Here is a 20770-nt window from a genome sequence, read left to right on the forward strand (position 1 = left end):
CTCTCCACCAGGCTACGCTGGGCTGAGAGGTCGGAACTGGTCAGCTGGCCCACCCACTGCTCGTAGGTTGCGTGAGGGTTGGGGGCGAGGGATGGGGTTTGCTGACACTCCCAGACCATGTGGTACAGGGTGCCAGGCTGGGAGCAAAATTTGCAGGTAGCAGAATATAGGGTGGGGTACATGGCGTGCAGTAGAGTGCCGTGGGAATACGAGTTAGTTTGTAGCCGACGAAAAGCGGTCGCTTCGGCTCTGGATAGGCGGGGGTGCGGTGGCGGGAATTGTCGTCGTTCGTGGCGGTAATGAGCGAGGATGTCCGCGTATTTCTTAAGAGGAGTAGGTTTGAAAGTGCATGGGGTTTGCGTGTCGTCGCCTTCTTGAGAAACTGCCCGGTGTATATGAGCGCGGGCAGCGGCGTGTGCCGCTTCGTTTCCCTCGAAGGACTCGTGTCCGGGGGTCCAGACGATATGGAGTTCTGGGAGTTGACGTACGTTTTGTAGAACTTTGAGGGCCGTTGGTGATATGCGGCCAAGTAGGAAGTTGCGGCAAGCGGCTTGAGAGTCGGTCAGTACAGTGATATATTCGTTGCCAGTGGTGGCCGCCAAAGCAATGGCGAGCTCTTCTGCTGTCTCGATAGACGTAGTGAGAATTGTAGCTGCCGTCAGTTCTTTGCAATGGGCGTCGGTGACGCTCACGGCGTGGGCTGGTTGTTGGGGGTACGGGGAAGCATCCGTGTAGCGAGTAAAAGAAGAATCCGGGGAGTGTTCGTATTGGGTTTTGAGGGCTCGTATCCGGGCTTCTCGCCGTGCCTTGTTGTAGATGGGATGCATGTTTCTTGGAATAGGTGCGACTTTGATGGAATGTCGGATGGTGAGAGGGATGCGTTTCTTCTGCTCGCATTCTGCAGGAGGCGTGTAACCGAGCCGGTAGAGCGTAGCTCTTCCTACCGATGTGAGTTTCAGTCGGGTGAATTGTGAGACTCGATGGGCTTCTTGTATTTCCTCCCATGTATTATGGACGCCGAGTTGTAGGAGTTTTCGTGTGGCCGTCTTTGGGGGTAGTCCCAGGGCGGCCTTGTAGGTTTGGCGAATGGCAACGTTCAGTTTCTCCTTCTCCGCGGATTTCAGGGCCAAGTACGGTGTCCCGTACGTGACTCGGCTGATAAGGATAGCTTGAATGATGCGTAAAGTGTCGGTTTCTTGTAGTCCAAAGTGGCGATGGGAGACTCTGCGGATGAGGTGCATGAGTTGAGTTAGTGTGCGCTGCAGGAAGAGGATGGTCTGGGCGCCTGAGCCATCTTTTGGTATGTTGAGGCCCAAGATGCGAAGGTGTGGGACGTTGGGGACGGGTTGGTTGTCAATGGTGAGCTCTGGATCTGGTATGGGGTCTTTGTTTTTCTTGTATGTTCTCTTGCACAGCGTTAGAAGGGCAGATTTTTCTGGGGCGCATTCAAGTCCCCTGGGTTGCAGGTATTGTTGGGTCACCTGGATGGCTGCTTGAAGTGCGTCTTGTTGGTCCCCCGTTGATCCGGTGGGGACCCAGAGTGTTAGATCGTCTGCGTAGATGGCGTGATGTAGGTTTGGGATGGCTTGTAATAGGGGTGGCAAGTCCTTCATGGCGATGTTAAACAGTAGGGGGGACACTACCGACCCTTGTGGCGTTCCTTTTGGTATGGTTGTGAACGTGTCGGATCGAAGGTGTCCGATACCCACTGTTGCCGTGCGGTTGGTGAGAAATGAGGCGAAGTATTTGTATGTGCGCTCGCCACAGTTAGTGGATGCGACGCCTTGAAGGATGGCCTGGTGTGAAATGTTGTCGAATGCCCCCTTAATGTCTAGGGTCAAGATCGACCGCTTGCTGTGGTTATTCAAGCTGTCCAGTACTTCCTCCTTGAGCTGAAGCAGTATGTCCTGAGTGGACAGATGCGGGCGAAAGCCGTACATTGTGTCGGGGAAGTAGTCTTTGTCCTCAATGTGAGGCGACAGCCGGTTGTGGACCATGTGTTCGAACAGCTTGCCAACGCAGGAAGTGAGGGAGATGGGCCTGAGATTCTTGGGGTTCAGGGGTTTGCCGGGTTTTGGAATAAGAGTGATGTCCGCGTGTTTCCACTGAGGAGGCAGGGAGCCCGCCAGCCAGCAGTCGTTGATATAGTCTAGCAGATTTTCCAGTGCTACGTGATCGAGGTTTCGGAGTAGCTTGTTGGGTATTTTGTCTCGACCCGGGGTGGTGTTGCGGGTGAGAGTGTATACCGCCGCCTCGATTTCAGCCAGTGAGAATGGCTCGTCCATTTCAGGGTTGGGGTCACCCGTGTAGTCTGGTGCCCGCTTGGGTTGGGCGTGTGACGGGGCCGCCAAAGGTTGTTTGAGCTCATCTAACAAATCGGCTTCAGTACCCGGGTGGTTGTGAATTAATCGGCGGAGTTGGTGGGTCGTGACCGCCTTGGACTCGCCGGTCCCCAACAGGGAGCGTAGCAGGTGCCAAGTTCGACGGGTCCCCAGCGTTCCTTGGATTTTGTTACAAAGTTGCATCCAGTTTAATTGGCTAAGTTGGAGGGCGTATGTTTCCGCTTCTGCCGTTAGTTTTGCAATGCGGGTCTTCAGTTTGCGGTTTGTCTTGTTTTTCCTCCATCGTCTGAGCAGCCCGTTGCGGGCGTCCCAAAGGTGGAGGAGATGGGCGTCGATGGCGGGATTGTCCTCCGTAGAAAGTTCCTTGGTGTTTTCCCGTGCCTTCTCAAGGAGCTGGGTAGTCCAATCCTCGAGGCTTATGATGGGACCGGTGGGAGTTGCTTCTCGGAAATTTTTCCAATTGGTGATGCGTGCCGTGCCAATGTTTTGGCTCCTGGTCCTTTGGTGTGGGATTTGGAGCTGTATTATGTAATGGTCACTGCCCAGAGTTTTGTCCAGGCGCGACCATGTAGCCTGTTTGATGTTGTATGTAAACGTCAGGTCGGGGGTCGTATCCTGCGAGACGCTGTTGCCAATTCTAGTGGGAATGTGGAGGGAGTTATATAGGTAGAGTTGATTTTGTAGAGTAGCTTCATGTAAGCTTGTACCCTTTTTGTTGTTTCTGGGGTAACCCCAGGCCGTATGCTGGGCATTGAAATCCCCGAGGACCACGAGTTTGTGGCCTCTGGTACGTTGGCGGACGATTCTTAGAAGGCGGTCAATCGCCGAGAGAGTCTGTGTTGGAGGACTGTAGATGTTAAGGACGTACAGGCTGGTTTCTGTCTTTTTACGGGGTAGGAGCTCGACGAAAGTATAATCTATCGTTGTAGGTAGAGTGTGCGTTTGGGCGGTTTGGGTGGCTTGAACAAGGACGGCTGTTCGGGATGTTGGATCCGTGGCATATGTCGTGTAACCCCGAAGCGACACGTTGTCCGTATTCGTTTCTTGAAGGGCGATGAGGTCTGGCGAGTGTTGAAGGGCGAGGAGAGTGAGCGATGGTTTCTTGTTGCGAAACGAGCGACAGTTCCACTGCCATACGGTCAGCGGGGGTGGAGGTGCGGATGAGTTTTTGGGCGATGGGGGGTTAATCATCATCAATTTGGAGGGGAGGGGACGTGTCGCCGGAGGTGCTGGGTAAGGTGCACTGTTTGGGCCTTTTGCGCGCCTGTCGCTTTGCTTCTTCGATGGTGTGGATGCGCTGATCGAGGTCGATCAACCGGCTGTTGAGGCGTTCTCCCATCTCGTAGATGATGCGCTCAAGGTGGCTAATATGTGTCGGAACGGGCGTAGGGGCGCGAGAGGTAAGTGGTGTGGCCTCGGGGTCCCTATCAAGGGTCGGCCCTGGAGGGCGCTGAATTTGGGGGTGGGCTGGCAGCTCCATTTGCGTGAGGGGTGGTGTGGCATCGGGGTTCCTCTCCGGGGTCGGGTCTTTAGGACGTTGAACTTGGTGCTGGAGTAACAGCTCCACTTGCATGAGAAGTTGCTCGATACGTTGTTCGAGGGTAGTCGTACGTTTATTCGTAGCTTCTAGCTGCTGTTTGAGGAGCGTGTTTTCTTGTTGGAGGGTTTGGATACGGGGGTCGGGAGTTTGTACGGGACGGGTGGAGAGTAGGGGGACTTGGTCATGAGCGTTAGGCGGAGGAGCAACGATGGTTGACCAGCTCACCTGTTGTTGGTTCGGTTGGTTCGGTGGAAATTGTCGTTGCTCAGGAGGCTGGGAATTCGAGGAGGATTGTTGTTGCCACCGCTGTGAGGTGAGAGCTCGTTCCCGGTCTCGCAGTGGCGGAGGCGGTGATCGCAATTTTTTTCGGCAATCCTTGCTAGCCGTGGGGTGGGCGAGGCCGCAGAGTTGGCACTTAGGGGTGCAGTCGTGGTCTTGTGTGGGATCCCTTGTGTGGCACTGAGCGCACATTATCGTGTCGGGATTTGGACAGACGTCTTGCCTGTGTCCGAGTTCTCCACAGAGAGAGCAGCACTGCACTGTTTGTCGGTATGGTCGGCAGCGAGTGAAAAGTCCATACGCTTTGATGTAGAATGGTACATGGATTCCTTCAAATGTGACTACTGCCGATGTAGAGTTGCCCAGCATGCGGGCATGTAGTATACGTGCGCCGTTGTATGCCAGGATGTGAGGGAGTTGGTCAGTGGTGGTGTCCGGGTCCAGACCGTGGATCACCCCACGTCTTGTCCCTGGGAGCGGTTTGAGGTAAGGTAGAACTTCATGAGTTGCTGCCCCCAGTTGGATCGTGGAAATTTCGCTCAACGCGAGCGCACAGTTTTCTTCGGGCGTGCCCGCAACGATTAAATTTTGCGAGGCTTGAATTTGCACGGTGACTCGAGCGTAGAAAATGTATTCAGGTATTTTGCTTGCCCGTTGTAAGCTCTGTGCGAGTTGGCGGTCATTCCAGGCAGCTACTCGTAGTCCAGTTCGTGGCCGAAAGACAACCTTGTAGTCGGAGTCGGGTAGTCGGGGTGCTGGCGTGCCAGGTGGACGGTTTGTAGACTGACGTGGCTCTGAGGGCCGCGGCGGGTTTGCTGGTGGGTTCTTGAGATGGCGACGTTCGCGTAGAATTTGCTGCCAGGGGCCGGGTGGTGCTAAGGTCCGGCCGCTCAGGGCGTCGAACTCCATGGCGTTGTCAGCGGAGTTGGGCATGGTGGCGGCTTGGGCTTTGCGAGCCGGTGGAAGAGCCGGCGGAAAGTCGGTGGCTATGCCTATCGGGGCGAAGCCTAGCGATATGGTTGCCGACGTGGTCGAGCTGTGGGTGGCGATTTTGTCAAAACAGTCACTCTGACGTCCGCTTGGGTGGTATCAACGTACAGCTCGTGATGTTAGGAAGCCCTTGGTGACTGTCTGAGGAACGTAGATGGTCCTGGACATCTAAAAGCGGACTTAGAAGCAGAAGCCTATGCGAGGCGCGGCTGAGCCACGTCTCGCCTTCTTCTTCTTCCTCCAAAAAGCAAAAAAAAAAAAAAGAAAGGAAAATTGGATCTGGCGTGAGTGGCGCGAACTGGTCTTTGTTCGCGCTGCTGCTCTGCTTGGGGAGGTTACAAGTTGCTATGCTTGAATAAGATAGTTTGCCGGTGCCTTGAGTGCTGCCTCTGCCGATGGTTCCTGTGGCTGATGACGTCCTCCGCCTGAGTCCCACTCGCTCGTGGGCGAAATGGCTGCATCCCAGAACGGCGTGTTCGGAATTAGCTCCGTCCTCATTGCAGCGCGGGCACTGGCTGTCTCTGTCTCTGCGCCAGCGAGCCAGGTAAGCAGGCTCGACCATTTGGATTCATCTTCATAATCAGGGTCATGTGAAACCGAACCTTATTGCAACCCCATTTGGAACAGCCATGCTAGTAATACAACCGCCAGTGTATACATTCAGCTTCAGAGATCCTCTACCGCAATGGTTAACCACTGTGGTAGAGGATCCTGCTGTTTTTGCCCCTTCCTGCCTTCCTAGTCTGTCGTCCGCCATGCAACGTAAAGGCTGAACCGCATGTAAGCGATTAAGCGAGCGACGAGAGTCAGCGACGAGCGGCGGAGATTTCCCACGGTCGCTTGTCGCATCGCTCGGTTTTTGGATTTCTAGAAATCGTCGCTCATCGCCTTGGTCGCTTGCTCCCGTCGCTTTCATGCGGTTTGCCGCGTCGCACGAGTGACCGAGCGAGTGACCGAGCGACAGTGAAGCGGATCGTCGTCGCTTGTCTCGTGGCTCGTCAAATCTCTTACATGCGGTTTCTACGTAATTGCCGCGAGACTGGCGCCACATGTGCGATTGGCACACGCTTCCATATTCCCTCTCATACTGTTTATGATAATGCATATTTTTTATTAGTGGCATTAGTTACATACCGTTTTAGAACAGACGGGTGCGAAAAAATCTGCCAATGTCTAATAACTGATGTTTATTCTTTTTTTCAGATCCCTTGCGGTACTATGTTAGCCACCACCGGAACCCCGGCACTCCAGAAGATGGGGAGAATCTCGCCAACCGCCTGGGACACATAAATAACATCATGCCAATTTTTTTGCATTGTACATACGTTTTTATGTTTATTTTTGCAGCCTGCAAAAATGTTTTTTTGTGGAAATAAATTGAATTTCATTAATTTACGACGTGTGTTGTCAATATGACCAGTTAAACTGGTTTAACTGCATGGTGAATTTCTATTGTCGACCCAAGCTTGGCTGACCACGCGGTCAGTAACCTGGCCCATGCTGTATATACAATAAAGAGCCAAGCTTGGGGTACCACTGAGCTTCCCGCCTGGTCCAGGCCGTAATTCCAGTGGTGAGCCAGTCCATGGCTACACAGGAAACTGCCGGTGTTCGCCAGACTGGCATACCAGGATGGGGCTGCCTAGAGCCATGGTGTAAAACAATCTAGGCCCACTGAAACTTCCCTGGCTACCCAGTCTGGCTCAAGCTTGAGCCGGTCGTAATGTGCTGCTTGGGCGGTTTTCTGGTTTGGCGTTGTGTGCCGCAAACACTTCGAGAAGCGGGACGTCGTTTACCCGATGTACAAGGCGCAGGGTTAGTCCGATATTGACGTGCTTTCGTACATTCTATAAGCCTGCTAGTCACTTTTACCTTACTAATTTGGTTACAAATCCCGAAAGCTATTGGTGGAGGCGATTTCACCGATAAACTTCCCCGTCCGTCCACACGACACAAGGCAATCTTACGAGGGGTCGGTGAAGCGGCGGCGTAAGTGTTCCAGACGCCGAAATTTTGTTCCTTGCATGTTCATGATTTAGGAGAATAATACATTCCGCTCTGCAGGTACTTGAAATGACATTTATATCAAGGACCTTTGGTCGGTCGGCAAATTAGCTCGCGACCCTAACTCTGCGCGTGCCACTGTGCATGCGCTGGTTAGGAGATGTTTGAAAGGGTCTGGGTCTGTAGGCCTTTGAAGTGCTCGTGGAACAGAATCGGTTTACATAAATGTAGATTCTTCGTGAATTAATGATATAGTTCATACACGTATGCAGGCATGCTTTATTTTTTAGAGGTACAATTACTGAAAATTAGTTCGTATGATAGCAGGAAAATTTGCCGAATGGTCCTCCGTCCTGTATGAGACCTAGTGAACTGCCCAAAATATACACAGCAATAGTACTATAATTTTGAATGTTTATACTTTTTCCTGACATTCTTTCTTTATTCCAGCCTTGGGTATTCGGAAAATACACCGTTTAGTCTGAATTGTCAATTACAATTAAAAGAGACACTGCTGCATGTCCCCAAAATCTTCCCCAGCCTCCAAACTCCCTACAGCTGGACTCTCTAACAACAGAGGAAGACAGGAGGAACAGCAAGCATTCGAACGGCTGTCCAGTGGTGGATACTGCACTAGTAGAAGAAAATGTGGAACTCGGGAAGGGTTACAGTTTGCGTGAGAAAAGCTTCAGGTATTTTAGCTGCAAGGCAATTAGATTTAGCTAAAATGTCAATTTTAGGGCCTAAGGGACTACTAACGGGCAAGACACCTTCGCTTACGTTTGTTGTGCATTACTTGAGGGATAATATAAAAAATCGACAGATACCACTAGTGGAGTTCATTGAAATATTATCCGAATCCAGCAAAGGTGAAATGCGAGCACTCTACATAAATAAATGTTCCTTTTTTCTTTACTTTGCCCCTGTACTAGGGCTGTCTCACTTGTAATTCTCTCTCCATGGCCCAGAATGTATTTAAGATGTTGCTCGAGCAGCATGCAACTTTTCTGCTTCGGCGATCTTGTTTAAAAACAGAGATAAAAAAAAAAAAAAACGTTGATCCCTTCCACTCTCGTGAAGAAGGAAGACCAGCGGAGCCGTACTCGACATACTGTGTGCTTCTTCTTCGTCGTCGTCTGTTTTTCGCGCTGTTTCCTACGATGAATTCCCACAAACGCCTCCAAATATCCATTCTTCTATTATAGCTGGAAAGGTTGCCGCCATCCACAAGCGACGGCGGAAACCATACTGGTTGTGTGCTTGCCGCCGTCGCTTATACATGGCGGTAGCTGTCCAGGTAGGTTTGTGTCGACGTACACGGACACGATTCTGGGCAATCTAGCTCTTAACAGCTTAACAGCTCCGCTGTAAAAAAAACAAAAACGGATAGTTTACATGATTTGCCAATTCATTCAGACCATTAGCAGCATTTATTGTGTCAGATGTAAATCTATAGCGATGCTCCTGCAATTGTGGCCATATTTTTTTTATTTTCATATACCAGCTGCAATTCATGCGTTGCCTGCCCTGTCAACCAAGCCTGAAATATTGGTTGAAGCTTTTGCTTGCAGCTACAGGCAATACCTCAATAAAGCCACATATTAAAATTTACACCTCCTACGAAAAATACCCACAAAAAAAAATAAATAGAAGCGAGCGCGCCGACAGCTAACGCCGTCACAACCTTTATAGCCGCGTCCCACTAGAGCGACAGACAGCAACAAACGACAGCGACACACGACAGCGAGCGACAGACGACACCGACAGACAGCCTGTTTGTCGGAGTCCGCTGTCCCACCTGGCGGACACGACGCAGAACACGGGGACAAGAAGACTTGTTTCCTAGTGGGACTGGAGTTGTCAACAAAACACTTGAAAATACACAGACAAACAGAGTCTGGCGACGCGGTTTTCGTGTTTTGCTCTTTGGGCATAAAATGCGCCGACAAACACGGTGAAAGTGGAGATGATTACTTTATTTCTTGATTAAAGCTTCCGCTTCTCTTCATTTGCCGTTGGCGACCTTCCGTAAACAGTCGTGACAATCGACACCAAACTTTTTCCGAACTAGAAATACCCGAATCGTTCCTTTTTTTGGGCCGTTCGAGCCATTCTAGGTGAGCGCCACGGAGTTTAACGCTGATTTTGAGGATGTTTATAACTTCATATTCGAATGATCGAGGGCAGGCGCTCTTTCGTGGACAATACGGCATCCCGATTATCACAGAACGTGATGACAAGTCTCTCGTCTGCCAGAATGGCTTGCCGCGGAACGTCGTGTCCTACTTCATGGTGAGCGGTCTTACTTTGGTCAGTCCTGGCACATGGGTGTATCCATCCTGACGCAGGGGCGTAGACTTCGGCGTCTTGAAGCACCACCTCGCGCACCAAGTTTTCGCGAGCAAAACCAGCCACAGCAAATTCCCTTTCGCAACACGACCGCCCGGCGCAAGCCAGCAAGCCGCGCCGCCGCGCCCGCGACCACTACGTGCAATCCAGGGACCGGAACTGCGGGGCCGGGAACGAGGAGTGGCCGCCGAGGGCACCAAGGGCTTCTCGTTCCGGGAAGAAGGGTAGAAGGGTGGGAGGGAGGCCACAAAAGGCATAAACGGGCGAGGAGGATAAGTTTGTCTCCGAGAGATGTTCCTCAGTGGGACTGCATGCTGCGCTTCAAGTCCAACGACAGACAAGAACTCGTCCGTCGTCGATCGTTTGTCGGCGCTTGTCGGCGATTGTCGCGGGTGTCGGTCGTTGCAGTGGGACAGCATCGGCGACACGGAACTTTGTGGTGTCGTCGGACAAAAACCGGTGTTTGTCGCTCTAGTGGGACGAGGCTATTACAAGGCGAGCGGAACGAGTCGGGAAAAAAGTCTGTCCTCGCCGTGACGTCACCCCGGTTCGCCGTAAGGGGGCGCCACGCAAACTTCTCGTCGCTAATAATGTGGCACCGAACACAAACCATTTGAAAACAGCGTCACTTTGCTGCGCAGTGTCCACACGTAGGCCTCTAAGAAGTCAAGAATGATGTTCGCGACGTGGCGGCAGAGAAAAACAATGTCGAAACAATGGATACTGCTTTGTCCGCTCTTTGGAGAAAAATGTGGCTCCAGATTTGGAACAGTGGTACTGTTGAAGTAAGAACTATTGGTGTTTTCTAGAAACGTACGCGGAAATACAAGTGGTAAAAAATAAATTACCAAATTTCATTTTCTTTTTTTCATCTGCATATAGAGATGCCGGAGCCAAGCACGAAATGGCAATTTTTGTTGGATTGACGAAGCCCGGGACCACAGTGCTTGGCACTCGGAACCCGGACATTGTCAACTCGGACCTTGTCCTTCGGACTCGGAATCCGGACCTTGTCAAAATACGCTACCTGAACAGTTTGCATGAATGAATTCATAATGGTAATAATACATTACTCTCAAAAGAGAGTACGTTGTTTTCTTCTCTAAGATATTCGAAGGAGAATATGAAAGCTCCTCACTCGTTGCAACGTCACAACCGCAACGCTGGCACAAGGCCATGTAAAGAGAAGGCCCTCTGGCGCTTTGCCTTTACTCTATTCAAACTTCGAAGTTTCTTGCTCAGGGCTGGACGGAGATTTGCGATTCTGATCAGAGATTTTGGCCAGTCCCACGTCTCTGCATCTGTTGGCGAGTGAAGTCATGGCGTGCCGCATTGCCAACGTAGCTTTGAGAGCGTGGCAGGCACTGAAAGCCTGCCAAATCCAACTTCAAGTGCCTTCGGCACGTTCTTTCTTTCGTGGATTACCAGTCAGAGTGCACATAAAAATTTCAGGACAAGATCCGCCCTCAAATACACGTAGAAGAATGCGCTACTCGGTAAATGCACACCCCTTCCTAAGCGTCGTAGAATGGGACACCGCGATATAGGCGCTTGGCTAACCGCTAAATGGGATTTCAAAGTTAAACTTATTTTGTTTAGACGAAATATTCAAATTTTTGCTGTTTCAACCCTGCCACTGAGCTTTAGCGTACCAGAAGGTGTCCACTGCCACACCAGCACTCTTCAGCGTGGATGGGGCATTGATTTTACAGCGATAACGGCTATGGGCTCTTCTCACCACTGGAAATGATGTCCGTTTCGGCGGATGTTATTATAGTTGGTGTTGTTGTAGGCGGGCGTAGGGCGTACGGTGACAGCCGGCGATGTCGTGAAATGCTTGAAAAAAAATCGCGAACCGCCGCGGTATTTTCAGGATTCAAAATCTCCGTCCACGGCCTGTGAAGCGGCGCGTTACGACAAAGCTTTGCGCCTAAGCATCGGCAATCGCATTTATTTGCATATGATAACCATACACATGCGTTCGAGTCTCGCGTAGTTGCTTGCCGTAGCTGCATTGACGTCAGGATAAAAGTTTCTTCATTATTCACAATTATTTCCAACTTTAATATTTGAAATTAAAAGCTTCGGCTAGGAGGCGCAAGCCTTACTCATCCTATCCAATACCGTATAAAAAACAAGGCCTCCGGATTAGGTCATCGTCAGTGGATCCATGAGTCGCCCCATGTCACAAACGCGTTGAAACTTTTGATGATGCTCAATTTCCGCAGATGTCGATATGACTGTATTAAAAATTCACGCAGGACTGTTAACATATATACATATCTTGTAGGTGGAGCCTCTCTTAGACGTTTCGTTGCAACAGAACACAGGCGATACTGTGTAACAACGGAGCCATGGTCTTTTACAGCTCGTGTCGGATTACGCTTACCTCTTCTCAATCTGGCAGCACGCAGTTTCCCAGGAGGGGGTGGTGTATTCGTCCCCGGCCTCGCGGGTCCCAGTCGAGAGCTTGGGTCCAGCGTCACGTCGGTTCTTACGCTGTACCTTCCTTTTTTTTGGTAGCGGGTGAAGTAGGAGGCGTACTCGCCGTCGTCTGCTTTTCGTCCGCGCCTGGGTAACGACGGATAAAAGGCCAAAAACGCAACGTCAGCTTGTATGCGCTCTGCTGAAACATTGCGCTCGATAATCCGGTTCGCATGTCGAATCACCTCTGCCCATCTCCTCCACGAGGAGGCCTAGCTTAATCGGCCACTCCATAGGGAAGCTCCAGCGTTTACAAAAGGCCGTTGCTCTGCGGGGGTTTTCGGGTAGCGGCTTGCAACGATGAGGACCAATAAATGTCCGCGTAGTGTTAAGCCGGTACTTTGTGTCGTTCTTCGAGGCGGGTGCCAGCAAGGAAAATACAACACGCTTTGTCCGTGTGACGCGGGAATTTCGCTGGCCGGCCAACTGACACTTCACGCCGCCTTCTTTAACTACGATGCATATGTTTGGCTGCCCCGCAGACCTCTGCAAAAAGAGCTCTCTGGCCGCCGCCATTAAGTGACTCGAGTGACCCCTATCACCCAAAGCGTTCTGCCACCCGCCTGAGCTGTGGAAACCCGGTCAGCGCGACTCCCCACCTGCATTGTGCATTCGGAGTTCGCCGGCTTTCCTTTAAAGTGTTTACTTTATTTGCCTGCTCAGGATGCTTGCGTCTTTTGTGTTATCTTCCACTGTGAGAACTGGGGAATACCAAAGCTCGTAGCCAGCTCGACCTTCGCTGGAAAGGAACGAGGAGAGCGAGCGAAGAGAGCGACCGTCAAGCAGCCCGCGACGCGGGACGTTCGACGTTCTGCGAGGATTATTTCGGTTGAGATAGTCTCTGAAAAGCCTTCCCGGGTATGTTCCCGGTCTTGGTGAGAAGTAGCTGATAGGGTCCGGGGTATGGGAACTGAATGGACACGTTCGTTCATTAGTTTTAGTGCTGTGTAAAAAAACATCACTTTTCAAAACGTACCCCTAGGCAAGCCGGATTCCGTCCGATCGTCGTGAAGTCAGTATCGTCGACACTGTATATTAGATATGCTGCGTGATTTAAGACCTTTCTCAAATGCTGTTCGGATAGCGCGGCACCGTGAGGTACGTACAATATATGTTGTTCGATTGATGAGACTCGCTGAATTTCATGTTGTAAGCGGGGAATACGCATGCATTTCGGCTATCCTCTGGTGTGGTCGAATATTTTAGGCAGTTAAGAGCTTTGTAGATTGACACGGCTGAGTGTATGGTGCCATTAAAAAGATCAGCCTAAAATGAAACAAACATTCCAGTTGCATTTGTTCTGTCACGCACAGACTCCCCGAAAATATATTTCATTTCTTTATTTTTGCTCCCAAAAATAATGTAATGCTTTGTTAAAAAAAAAAAAAAAAATTGAGAAATTCTTTTCGCCATAGAACACAAAACCAAAAGTTAAACGAGGCGACTTTGCCGCCACCAGCGTTCGGAATCGCGCCCACACAGGCTGCCACTGCCTACTGACGAGAAAACCCACAGCCCAACGCAGTCGGGCAACACTGACGTTCACTCTCAAAGCCAGGGACGCGCGTTGTAAATCTTTTAGTTCGAGACTGCCGCTGGAAAAGTCTATACCCTCAGTGATTGGATACACAAACCTTTACGCATTTCGTGTTTCTAAACAATGCTCAGCCCTGTAATAACTGGCAATTTCGGCAATAACCTAGGCACTGTAGTGCGCGGGGGTGGCAGAAAGTGTAGATAGCCCACCAGTCAAACTTGCCGTGACATCCGTAGTTCAGCCGAGCATAAGTAATGTGCAAAACCGGAGCTCCCCTAGCGGCTGATTGGCATTAAGGGACACAACTGTCAAGTTAAGTATCGATTTCCTCCATGTACCACGGCCAACCGCCGAACCAGCGTACCGCTTCCTTGTATGGCACAGCAGCGTATCTCGCCGTAGTCTGGGTGCATTGATATACATGCAGGAGTAATGCAGTAAAATTATACTTTTCTTTTCATGACTTAATTACAAAGTAAACATTCAAGGCGAGAGCAAACCACGTCGCAACTACGAAGCTAAACTCTGCTCAGATCGCTGTGCACTGCGTTCTGCACGAGCTATCTGTGTGTGTATGTGTTCGTTTTCAACTTCGTTAGACTTCAAGTAGGGCCAGTACCCAGATTCGCAACGGGCTTTCACAATGTTGTATCATTCCTAAGTCGTTGTCCTTTTTCTTTTCACTGTTGCGACGCGGATCGCCTTGGCCTTCAATAGCTCACCGTTTGATGAAGCCACGAAAAGATAAATATACTCGCTGCATCACATTCACACGTCGAACAATCCACAAAGACTACGGCAAGGTACGACGAGGTGGGATGCGAGGTCGAGGTCCACGTTGACCGTGCTGGGCGTGGTACAATGGAGGAAACCGACACTCAGACCGTTGACCGTTTCGAGAATGCCCCTCATCCGCTAGGAGCACTTTGGTTTTAAATACTACCCATGCCGGTTTTAGCCAGTGTCCCCTTTTGATTGGGCTGTTGCATTGTGCGTCGCGTCATGGTCATTCTTCGTCTGCACCTAGAATAGCTCTTCCAGTAGAAAAGACACAATTCACGTGTTCCGTTCGGGTATGGCTAACACTCTACGTTCCTTCGTCCTTATCATTTTCGTACCTTTATATTTTGCGTTCTGAACAAACTACTACACTCCGTTCATCCTTAAGCCGAGACTGGAAGCTCCGCCTTCAGCGCGAAATTCTTGCCCCTGCTAACACAAGCCTGAACGCGCGCGCACGCGCAACCAAAGAAGTGCGGAAGCCAGTGAGCTCTCGCTGAAGGCGGAGCTTTCGTTCTCAGTCTGACACCCCAATGCTCGTGGTTTTCGCTGTTGTCTAAAACGATGGAAAATTTTGACATCGATGCAAAAAATAATACAACGCAAAATAATAATAATAATATTAATTTCCCACGCCCACGCGCCTTTTTATTTTTGGCGTTTTCTTCTCCCTCTTCTCACCTCCTCTTTTCTTATTAATTTTGGCGTCAAACATTATGAAATTGACAAGTTTCGTACGCAACATTTTTATAAGATTTAATAACCCCATTCGTAAAACATGTGTTTAAAGCAATGGCGATTGCACTACGGCCCTTCTTTTTGAAATACCGAAAGTTGGAGTCCGGATTGATGTCGCGTCCTGGCTTTTTATCCTTCTTGGAAAACATGGTGGCGCTCGGCAGACGTAGGGCTGAGGATGATTGGTGGGTCGGGAAATCGAACAAAGTTCTCTTTTTTCGGTGCCCGACAACCTCTCAGACTTCGAAAAGGAAATCGCCAATCAGTCCGAACAACTGGGTTTGGTGTCTGTCAACCGTAGTTTCGGTTGTGACTCCGCCGGGGCAGCCTTTCACGCAGAACCGGCACGACGTGGACCCTCATGTCGCCCACAAAACTCCACTGCACGTTCTCTTCGACCCCTCACTGTTAATAAAAATTGAGATCGCTGAACTGTGCTTAGAAGAACTTCAAAATCTGCTCAAAGCGATAGGAGGCAGGGATGGAGAAGTGCGTGATCGCGGCGACCGTGGGACGCGGGCGAACACGAAACTTCGGGTCCTGACGGTTAAGAGGCGTGAGAGAGACTTTAGTTGGAGGACAACTCAATCCTTGACGTCACTGCACTTGGCGCGGATCGCAGGGGTACTTAAAATTCGGAATTGGGAAATTGTTTTTTACTTCACAAATACTGAGTTCCCAATTTTCGAATTTTGAGGATAATGTGAAGGCATCGTTTTCAATCGATTCGGATAAAAAAAAAAGTGATTTTGACCTGTCAGTGAACACAGTATATCCAAAGTAAACGTTTTAAGCGAAAACTATGTTACCGGACCTTTTACTCCCGAATAGCTCCTCTGGGCGAACGTTTTTCTTTTATGAACAATGGGTCGGTTTATGCAAGACCTGAGATTACCTTTGCCGTTGTCCCTTAGCGGCAGAAATACGGTGCCATCCTTTCCGGGCAGGGTGATGGTGGCGGTGACGTTGGCCTTCAGTACTCGGAAGCCACCCTTGGTGACTCTGCTGTAGATCACAATCATGTTGGTGCTTTCGACGTGTCGGATGCAGCTCTCGGCCCTTATGGCGTCCTCGTGACCTCGCTGCTTTGTCATCACCACGACGCTCACGTTAACGGGCCCACGTTTTTTTTCCAGTACTACCGTCCATGTTTCTGTCTGAAATAAATCGTTCACGAATAAGCCGAAGAGTTAAAGACAGTTTGCAGATATGGTCTGAAATAAAGTGGGCGTCTTTACGAACGACGAAGAATTAAAACTCCAACAAAAGTTTTCATACAAATTCCTGACGATTCGGAACCAACCGCCCCCGTCGGTACCCGACCCCGGCTCCTTCCAGCGTTGTTCGACTACCGTGCGTAAAGAACGTCGGCAAGACCATCGGACGCGTCCTTCGACAACATGGGATAGTGGTGACTTACAAGCCGGTGTCCACCACCCGTAGGGTCCCGTGTTTTCGGATAAATCCGAAAAAATCCGGAAAACACTAGCCGGTAAATTTTCTGTCAATTCGGATTTATCCGAAAAACTCAGAATTTCGAGGTCACAGCCACAAAATAAACAGCAAAAAAGACGAATTTTCCCAACTAAAATTTATAAGAGCAGAAGGTCAGTGGTCCTGAGGAGATTCCACCTGAGTTTCCTTTGAAATCTAGACCTACTGTCAAAGCGGCTTGCCTTTTAGCACGTCAAGATTCCTTCAAGAAAACTGTTGATAGTACCCGGACCTTATTTATGTCGTTTCTGAATTTATATAGACAAGTTACGCGGTAAACTAATCACCAAATTGCAAATAATAGGGAATCTAACAAAAACCAACTCTGATAAACCCCACATCCCCAGCGAAAAGTAGACTCCGGAAAACAGCCTCATTATTTCACGAGAAATAAACTCCGAAAACACGAAATATTAACCATCTGTCGTGGACTTCCTCTCCCCAAGACAAGACCGGAATGGGAGAAGTCTCAAGGCCTCATCTATTGCACACAGCGCAGTTCTATACCCGACCATTTGTTCGTGCACCCAAAAAACTTGGATAGGGAGCCAGACTGCTATAAACGTCTGGTAAAAGATTCGTTGAGAATAGCTAGTAAGAATGTTTGCTTTAGCAATGCGTCTGTTGCTTTGGATGATCTGCTTCGAACGTTTCGAACCTATTTTTTCCTTTTGACCCGTTTATGTGTGTTCTGAACTTCTCGGTTGGTTTTGGGGTCTTAGTCTGGTTCTAGAAGCGTACCTGATTATCGCTTGCACCCTCCTTTCGATCGTTCTGTGTTAGAAGTATGCCTCTTGATGTCCTGTGTCCTCGTTCTGACTTTTTTTGTTGTCAATCCTTTTGTGTCTGCGTCGCCTGGTCGTAGGGGTATTTAAGGACGTGACGGTGAAATAAAATTTTATCCGTGTTTGGAGCTTTGTGTCTGTCCTACGTCTCTTGTTTTCCCCAGATCCAGGGTTACCATGTCACAGAGGCAATACTTTTTATTGCTACATACGAAGTTCGAACGATAAGTAAGGCCACCACCTTTATAAGCAGTGACCTGGTTAGAGAACTGGCCCGCGACAATGGTGAACTAACGTGTAGGATCTCCTGTAGGATCTCATTTGACGAAAGGTGGTTAAACCAAATACGGTATAGTGTTTTTTAGGTTAAACTAAATGGTTGCGGAATTACCTTACATGTATAAAACGCATTATTAATAAAAAGTTACTTATATCTGGTTACTTTTTTCGGTTACGTGTAACGTATTAAGTTACTTTTTTCAGAAAAGGATCGATAAAGTACTTAGTTGCTTTTAAACGCAGGTAGCGTGTAACAGTATTTGGTTACTTTTGAGGAATAACGTTTACCCGTTTAACCACTAACCTACGAGGGGAAGACCCTCGTAGCGTGGCCTACGAGTGTCTCCTCATCGTATAGGCCCCGCTGCCTACGAGGGGGAGACCAAAAAATGACCGCATCTCCACGTGGTGAATGATGTTGATTGGGGCGAAGCTCTGGTGGTGCTGATGATACTAATTTTGTTCATAGGTCGTGCTGATTGGGCTGATCTTTTTTTCATTGCTCATAGGTAGTGCTGAGTTACGGGTTGCGTTCCGACTTCATTATTGCTGATTCATAATCGGTGAAATGCAGAGCCAGTAGTTCTTCTAACGGATCAGCTTGGATCCGCTAGACGCCGCGGGAACGCATCTCCACCGCTTAAGTCAACCGTCCATTTCAGAAAGAGAATGTGTGGTATCGAACGAGGTTATATACGCATTTGAGCATTTGACCGCAGCGCCCTCCCGTCTATAAACATTGAGCCAATGCATGCAAAGTTTAACGCGATTATATACGCATTTAACCGCAGCGCCCTGTCCTGTATAGACGTTGAGCGGCTACATGCAACGTTTCATCCATGACATCCCCAGCTCTTGAGTTCCTCCCACATCCCAGAGCCCTCTACTTGTCCCGCAGTCGTGGCCGAGTGGTTAAGGCGATGGACTAGAAATCCATTGGGGTCTCCACGCACAGCTTCGAATCCTGACGGCTGCGCAATCATTTTTTTTCTTTTTTTAAGAAGACAGATGGGATGGCAATCGATGTGAGCACGGACGCCGGTCAAGGCTAGACCCTGAGGAGCTTCGCCCCTAAAACTTCGCGGAACGCATCTGTGACGCAATACAACGTGAAGAAAAGCGACCCTCCTCCAAGTGCCGTCGTATAACACGCAGCGAAGTCAGGTCACTGCGTGTCTTTCGACAAAAGCGAGATCCTCTTCTGAGAGCAACACTGGCAGAAACGTCTGTATCTAGAATCCTGGTAGATCCAGAGCACAAAAGAAAATATCAGAAGGTCGTTGGCAACTCTGCCAAACTTGTAAATCTTAGAACTCTCCCACAGCGTGAAAAAAAATATAAACAGCGCTCTATTACATCTACCTCACAGTCACACGTGACAAAGCGACCGAGTTGTACCCAAACTGTCGGGAATGTTCATAAAACTTTGCGGTGAATTTCGATTCCTTGTAATCTTTTTTTTTTTTTTTATAATCGGACAGACTTCTGTTGAAGTTGTTTACCTTTAAGTCTTTGGGAGTGAGCCTTTTTCATACAGAGAAAGAACCAAGCGGGCGGCGCATGGACTAAGCTCGATAAAGTAGGATGAATGAACACGTGAATCCGCATGATTGGGCCCGTTTATTTGAGACCTGGCTTGAGTCACTGAATAGCTCCGCGGGGACTAGAACAAGCTCTGTGCCGACAGCCGGTTCTCGATTCTGCTGAATTTTTATTAGACCAAATTAGGTTTATATTATTCTCTCGAATCGTTTCAGTCTAACATTCAGTTTCGTCAGGCTTTCTCTGCACGCACATTGGTAAATTTGCGATCAAAACAAGAGAAGCGAGAAATGCCTGTAGGAACACGTTTGCGATAATTCCGGGCTTTGGCACGGTAGGATTGGCGTTACCCGTAACGTTCATTTCCGTGAAGGATGTGTTGCGCGAAATAACGCAACACTCATGTAGAGCGAAGTAAGAACATATGAGTTGCAGAGGCGGTAAGAAATATAGCGCATGTCCTCAAGGAAGCTTTCGTCTTTTTAGTATCCGTTCACCACAATTATTAACAAATTTTATGACTGTTTGTTGATAACGCCCGGATGCGCACTACTCTTCTCGCACAAGGTTTAATAACATGAATCAACTTTTATTTTTGACGCAAGGCTAACCTGGCAACGTTGGCGGCAAAAGTGATGCACAAAGGTTTCGCACTTTGAAATTCGGGTTCCTTTCCTTGCGCGATTTTCGCTGGTGTTGTATGCAAACACGCTTGTTCTGAACGATAAGTTATGTGTTGTAAGGTTGTTATTTTAAAACAATTTCACTCGTCATACACGCGGAAGGTTGTACCAAAAGGATTGACGTTCTGCGAGGTCTGAAGCTTCGGGAATGAGTACAGCTATTCAAAGATTGAGACATGACTCATGGAGTGCCCATGACACGTACCTTTTTTGTTTCAGGAAGCTGCACTTGAACCATTAGAGGTCCCAAAGTCTTAGTAGGACATTCGCTCATGCATTTTACTCCCGTCGGACCCAGAAGGTAAACTTTAAATGGCTCTTCCTTGGTGGTGCAAGCCGTCACATAAGTGTCCTTGCCAAGGTCTTTAGGGATCGCGAAGGGTATTCTTTGTACCGACCTTGTGGAGTCCAAGTCCACAGTAGTCTCCACCAGCTGAAAATCGAATGCGCCCAATGAGTCAGCAAAGCATTCAAGCGATAGAAAATTCACACAGGCCCTGCGATCTTTGTGCTAATCTAAGGATTTGGTGTCAGGCTTCCACAGAACGGTAGTAAGAGAAAATCAGAAACCCTATGATGCGAAGAAATGAAAAGCGTTAGCCCGAAAGACGCTCGAAACTAATATCTGAACCAGACACTTGGGATTGCTTACAACCGGAGAGGCTAAAACTGATTCTTGAGCCTCTTGTGACTGATTACGATCACCTGTGCAGCGGACTGTCACAAGAGGATTGAAACCAGTTGTTAGCCTGTCTACTCGTCACCAGTGAAAAGTTTGTGAACAAGCCTTCATTGTGTTTCAGTTGGTGTAAAGCGCGAGACACATGCGCGACAAATCCAACCGATCCGACGTCCGATCTGGCAGTACGACTGCCTGATCCAAAAAATTTGGTCGCTTCAGACGTCGGATCCGCGATCCGGCATGCGTCCAACGTGCCAGATAA

This window comes from Ixodes scapularis, unplaced genomic scaffold (genome assembly GCF_016920785.2).
Source record: "Ixodes scapularis isolate PalLabHiFi unplaced genomic scaffold, ASM1692078v2 ptg000005l_1___fragment_3__unscaffolded, whole genome shotgun sequence".
Taxonomy (NCBI): domain Eukaryota; kingdom Metazoa; phylum Arthropoda; class Arachnida; order Ixodida; family Ixodidae; genus Ixodes; species Ixodes scapularis.